The sequence below is a fragment of the Sus scrofa genome, chromosome 7, assembly GCF_054392235.1.
Source record: "Sus scrofa isolate SSC_HxYL_T2T_F1_AM1 chromosome 7, Sscrofa_HxYL_maternal_Yorkshire_Landrace_v2.0, whole genome shotgun sequence".
Lineage (NCBI taxonomy): Eukaryota > Metazoa > Chordata > Mammalia > Artiodactyla > Suidae > Sus > Sus scrofa.
Genome location: NC_139389.1, coordinates 7961871 through 7968534, shown reverse-complemented (window position 1 = coordinate 7968534; position 6664 = coordinate 7961871). Strand labels below are relative to the sequence as shown.

The 6664-nt window shown below is 47.2% G+C and overlaps 1 protein-coding gene and 1 long non-coding RNA gene across 6 annotated transcripts in view; one reads left to right on the top strand and one right to left on the bottom strand.

Moving 5' to 3' along the window:
- LOC146401174 (uncharacterized) overlaps nucleotides 1-6664 on the bottom strand; it is a 1049691-nt gene that overhangs the window by 899374 nt on the left and 143653 nt on the right. The window lies entirely within an intron of this gene.
- NEDD9 (neural precursor cell expressed, developmentally down-regulated 9) overlaps nucleotides 1-6664 on the top strand; it is a 290141-nt gene that overhangs the window by 148821 nt on the left and 134656 nt on the right. The gene's annotated exons all lie outside the window — the stretch shown is intronic.

The following is a 6664-nucleotide window of genomic DNA, read 5'->3' as shown; positions in this document are numbered from 1 at the left end:
TCTTTTTCTGAAGGGTATGAACTGCTTCTCTTCTTACTTTTTCTTTTCATTTGTCTTGAAGGGAACAGTGGGTTTTGGAATATATCTTTATGTGGAGCTGACAGGAAGGTACTCATATTAGCATTTATTGCTCTGTGGCTCTTATTTAAATCTGCTCTTAGCAGTTCTTCTAAGAGAAAATGCAGGAGGCAACTTTGTCAAAAAGCTCTCCATCATTTAGCGTTCACAGAAACCCACTGGTTCCCTCATTGAGCATTTACTGACCTGTTACTGCTTTTGTGCTGGGCATTGTGCTAGACCTTGAGAAACCCAGCAGCCCCTCCCAGCCTCAAGAATCTCACAGTTGAGTTGGGAGGTAATTTCAGTGGGCATGATAGGGGCTGTAAGGAAGTGAAGCACAGAGGGCAAAGGAAGATCTCATTGCTGCAGCGAAGATGCATCTGATTGGGAGGCAACAGCATGTGAAAGGGCGGGGGGTTACAGGAGAATAAGAAGCATCTGGAGAACTGGAAGTACCTCCTTGAGATGGGAGCAAAGGCAAGAAGTGCAGGTACTAACAAGGAGACCCCCGCCCCCAGCCTGGAGGCAATGGAGAGCCGCTGATGAATTTGAAGGATTCTGAGAAGAGGCAAGATGTGGTCAAATTTGCACAGTGTTCTCGAATCTTTTGTTCACTGCACCTCTATTCATATGAGTGTCATCGTCTTATTAAGCTAAGAGCTGAGGGCCCGCTTGGAAACCCTACCCTGCAGTGCTTGTAATGGGAACATGAAGGTAACTCAGGGCTTACAACTTTGGCTTGAAAAAAGATCAAGGACATTTCATAGATCTTACTGCTTTCCTTTTTCTCTTAGGGCAAAACACACATAAAAAAAAGACCCTCAAATGGCGCTTGCTGTTACCAAGATTTTCTTTTTTTTAATCTTAACATCTTTCATCCTAAACGCTCATGAAAGACATGTTGCTTCTGGTTCATACTTGGGCCACTGACAAAGCTTTTCATGTTTGTTGACCCAATAATCAGCCCTTGCACTCAAAGACTTAGCACGGATCAGTTTAAAAACAGCTATTAGTGCATTTGAACTTCAGCCCCCTCCCCATAGGCCTGGGCTTGCCGCTTCCTCCCAGGGAGCTATTGTGTTTCTCAGCCTGTTTTAACACTAACGTGTAAAAGTTGCTTGTGTCAAACACGGGTAAATGGCAAACACACTTAGGAGGTTAGCTCACCTGCATCCCACAGCAGGAAGTAGCCGTATGAGATAAACTCAAAGACCATTGGCAAGACTAGCCTAGTGTCCCTTTCTGGAGAATGGCATGGGGGTCATTATGCAAAGGGGATGGAGTGTCTCTCTATGCTTATCTCAAGAGATTAGCTTTAACCACCCTAGTTTCCTCCAGTCGAGAATTCTTTATGGAACTGTCGTTTTACATTTAAACATCTTTGAGCTCTTTATTTCTACAGCCTTGAGCATTGGGATAAAAGACTCTTAAATCACCCCTCCACTCCCCTTACTCTCACTACTGCACTGTATTAAGTAATTGCCGTAGACTGAAAGTCTGTGCTTCCAACATTCATATGTTGAAAGCAAATCCTCAGTATGATGGTTTGAGGAAGTGGGGCCTTGGGGACATGATTAGGTCATGAGGGTGGAGCTCTCCTGAATGGGATTGGTGCTCCTTTAAGAGACCCCAGAGAGCTCCCTTGTCCCTTATGCCACATGAGGACACAGCAAGAAGATGGCTGGCTATGAATCAGGAGGAGAGGTCTCACCAAACACCTTGATCTTGGAATAACCCGCTTCCAGGACTGTGAGAAATAAAGGTTTGTTCAGAAGCCACCCAGTCTATGGTGTTTTTGTTATAGCAATTCAAATGGACTAGGAAACTGCTCCTGAGAAGTGGGCTGCTGCTGTAACAAAGATTTCAAAACGTGGAGGGATTGGGTAGTGAGCGTACTGGGTGGGGGCTAGAAGAGTTCGAGGTGCATGCTAGGAAAAGTGTGATACATGGACCATTAACGGCGATGCGTGAGAGCTGGGAAAGAAAGGAGAACCATAGGGAAAGCTTCAGTCTTCCTAGGAAATACCTAAGTAATCATGAGTGGAATGGTGGTGGAAATACGGACAGTAAAGGCCATTCGGAGAGTCTCGCATAAAAATGAGGCACATGTTATCTGAAACGGGGGGAAAGGCCGTCGTTGTTAGAAACTGGTAGAGAAGTTGGCTGGACTGTGTTTGGGTCTCAGTGTTTCATGGAAGGTGGATGAAATTGGATATGCGATGAAATTGGATATGTAGTTGGAAGTTATTTCCAAGCAAAGTGTAGATGGTGCAGCTCGGCATCTCCTGACTGCTTATAGCAAAATTCGAGAGGAGAAACATCTTAAAGATAAAATTGTTAAGCAAAAAGACAACAGACTTTTAAGATTTGGAAGATTGTCTCTCTCCATATGCAAAAAAATGAGAGCACAAATAGTATGGCCAGTAGACCCTGCTGGGGAGATGAGTGTGGATCAGCCATCTCTAGCCAGGTGCTATCCTTCAAAACAATGGGAGAAGGACCCTGAAGGTCAGAGGTCATCGAACACACCACTCTTATCACAGGCCCAAAGTGCAAGGGCCTCGGCTGTGCAGTGATTTCAAGGGTGGGGCCACCTTTCTGGGTCAAGCGAGGCACAATGCCCTGGCAGTGCTTCAGGGGTGGGGTCCCCACAGAGAGAGCCCCCAGCTTGGGCTGCACCTGGTGGAACTGTGGCCTGGACAGTGTCACCTGGGAGGGCCACAAGTCCCCAGCAGAGAGCCACAGTGGGGCAGGGCCTGACAGAGAGCTGTGGCTGGGGCCGAGATGGAGTCCTTGCAGAGAGCCACCAGGGGCTGTCCCACTGAGACATGGGGTGACATTGCCACTCCAATGGGCCTGGAGGGCAGAGAATTAAGCCAAGGAGGACTGTTCTCGAGCCTTATGGCTTAATGCTGTTGATCCTGTTAGGGTTTGGACTTATTTGGGACCTGACACCCCTTTCTTCTTTCCTAGTTCTCCATAGGAATGAGAAGGTCTATTCTATGCCAGCCCTGTTATTGTATTTTGGAAGCACCTAGCTTCCCTGGCTTCAGAGACACACAACTGGAGAGCAATTTGCCACAGGATGTCTAACACCTTGAATCTTGCCCATGTCAGATTTGGATGACATTTAGATGAGACTGTGGACTCTAGACTTTTGAACTGCTGATAAAATAAGCAAAGACTTTGAGAGCTATTGGGATGGAATGAAGGCATTTTGTATGCGAGAAGGATATGAATTTCGGGGGGATAGGGGCAGACTGCTGAAGCTGAATGTTTATGCACACACACCCCAACTCATATATTGAAACCTAGGACCCCATGTGATGGTATTTGGAAGAGGGGCCTTTGGGAATTTGGGAGGTCATGAGGGCAAACCCCTCATAAATGGGATGGATACCCTTATAAAAGATCGCAGAGAGCCCTCTTGTCCCCCCTCCCCGTGAGGACACAGAGACGGGATGTCTGTAAAGCAGGAAGTGAGCCTTCCCCAGGCGTCAGGTCTGCTGGTGCCTTGATCCTGCCCTTCCCCGCCTCCAGAACTGTGCGAAATAAATTTCTGCTGCTTGTAAGCCCCCAGTCTACAGTATTTTTGTTATGGTAAAACCTAAATGGACTAGGACAGAAGTGCTTCCTTTCCTTGTCCTCGACTTACCTGCTTTCCCTTCCACACCCTTCTCACCCTGGCCACGTTCAGACAAACTAGTGACTTGTGAAAGAGCCAAAACTCTCTCTTCTCTCGGTCATATGCTTCTCTCAGCCTGCATCTTTCTGGGCAGAAATATCCCCATCTCTTTAGCTCTCCTTGTATCACAGTTCCCCCATCCATGTCATAATTTTGGTGGACGTGGTCTTTCTGTTCAATCTCCGTTGCTCCCCGTGGAAGTGACCAAAATCGATGCCACCAGGAGCTCCAGGTTGAGCCCCATCGAACACTTGGGGAGAGAGGGCTTGCCTTTGGTTTGGTTTAGCTCCTATTCTTTCCCCATCTCCAAGAAACCTGAGTAGATGTAGCTTACCAAGGGAGGTTGGTCACTTCCTTCTCTGCAAATCTTTATTGATGGATTGATTGTCTTTTTAGGGCCACTCCCGAGGCATATGGAGGTTCCCAGGCTAGGGGTCAAATCAGAGCTGTAGCTGCTGGCCTACACCACAGCCACAGCATTGCAGGATCCAAGCCACATCTGCAACCTACACCACAGCTCACAGCAACGCCCACTGAGCGAGGCCAGGGATCGAACCTGCGTCCTCATGGTTACTAGTCAGATTCGTTCCCACTGAGCCATGACAGGAAACTCCAACTCTACAAATCTTTAAAGTTGAGTACATGGTGTTTTATCAAGGAAAACATGTGCAATAAGCTAGCTATTCAATAGATTATATAGAACAGAGGCCCTAAAATTCAGACCCCAGAGCAGAGCTTTAGATTAAGGAAGAGGCCTGTACTTGCTTAGAAAACCAGCAGAAATTACACCAATATAGCTTTGATGACCCAAAATTTCATCTTCAGATCAAAGGGAAAGATCACTTTGTGTTTTCAGGTTTCGTATTGCTTTTGGGGGGCTACATACGGGAGGGGGGACCATAATATCTCAGTGGCTGGAGACTGGGTCTAAGAGCCAAAGGCAGGTAGGGAAAGAGCCGGAAACAGGCTGGCCTTTGTGATGTGCTTGGTCTTTTCAGCCCCCTTTGGCTCTAGGTTTCACAGAATACATATCTGAATGGGCATTGTAAATATAGTGGTTCTGCTTCTGCGGTTCTGCTTCCTGGGGTCCCACTTCCGGTTTCCACTTTTCTGAGCATCCTCTTCCTCACAGGCCAACTGAACTACACCGTTTTATTTAAAAGGACTTGAGCATCCGCAAATGTTGGTATTCGTGGAGGAGTCTAGAACCCAGTGGCTCTTAAAGGACCACTGCATTTGGCTTTCGTTTTCAGCAGAATTTGTGTGATTAAAGTAAGCACAGGTCGCTTTGTCTTCCTCCAGGGCATGTCACCACCGTCCCCAGTTTCCTCTAGATGCCGCCCCCAAGTCCCCCATCCCATGTGGCCTCTCCTTCATGTCAGTGCTCCCCGCTTCTGTCAAAACATTTTTCAAATCCACCAGTCATATTAAACTAGCGTCAGTGCTTGATAAGTTAAAGGTCATCTCCCTCCCAAGGTGACATCATATAACTGTGGGTCAAAGTCTTCGCTAAAGAAGGAGTGTCTAACTGTGGAATTTTAATTATAAGCCAGTGGCGTAGATAACCAGCCAGTGCTTCTCAGCTCCCATTATATGGACCTGTACAGCCCAAGATAGCAGTCAGTAGCTACATGGAATGATTTAATTAAAAGTTAAATAAAATTAAAAATTCAGTTTCTTAATCACACTGGCCACATTTCAAGTGCTAAATTGCCTCATCTATCTCCCCGCTAACGAATTGGACAGCACAAACGCTAAACATTTCCATTATCGCAGAATGTTCCACCAGACGGTACAAATTTAGATAATTACTTTCTTGGCCTCTGCAAAGGTGGTCTACCCTTACCCCAGGGCAGAGTTTCTCAACCTTAGCCCTACTGACGTTTTGGGGCTAGATCTTTCTTTGCTGCGGAAGGTTGTCCTGTGCGTTGTAAGATATTTAGAAGTGTCTCTGGCATGTATCCCCTACATACTAGTAACAGCTCCCATTCCATTGAGATCCTCAAAAATGTCTCAAAATACTTGCCACACATCCCCTATGGGACAAAACTGCTCCCAGATGAGAACCGCTGCAGTAAAGCTGGGTGACACTTTGGGGGGGTCAGAGAGGACATCTATTAAGGGTGCTTGTGAGCAAGATGGGTTCGGAGGGGTGTGGGCTCTTAGAGGACGGGGACTCTCAAGGGGGCAGGCCATGCGCATTTCAAGTGCTCTTGAAACACCACAGATGAGAAGAATTTCAGAGTGGTGTTTATAGCCAGGAAAGATATTCTTCCCCTGGTCTTGGGAATTCCCTTGATGCTAAATGATCATGTGTGTCAGAACTCTACAGAACTGCAGGAAGGGCTCTAAATCAAAGAAAGGCAAAGAAAAGGCCCAGGGGGCAGATCACGGGGTGAGTAAACTTGTCCCAGCACGCGTGAACAGGGTTGCCCCCACTTCACTCGGAGAGTTCCAGCCTGGCGCGCTAAGCCCCCTGTTCCCACCGTGGCCATTCATGCACTAAATGGCCATAACTGCCTCATCAGCTGCTTGTCAGCTGTAAATTCTAATCCCAGGCCGGGCCTCTCTTCCCAGGACCAAAGTCATAAAGATGTTTGCCCTTGCGCAGGTCTTTGACATGTGCCGGGCCGCGTGTGTATATCTGTCTTAGGGCCCTCTGGAGAGCATAGCCCTTCTCTCTGACCCAGGCGAGGCTTTATGTGCCGTGCATTCCTCCTGACCATGAGGTCATGCTTGTACCTCGCCATAGGAGATTGAATCCAAAGATTGGCGGACTTAAAAGCCTTAAGCAGCAAATGTTTTCCATTATTGAAGATTTTAAGGGAACCAAATTCTGAAATATTTATGGCCACAGCCTGCTTTGTGGGTCGTCAGTGACCCCTCTTCCCTTTCAGGAGGCATCTTACAGCAAGGGAG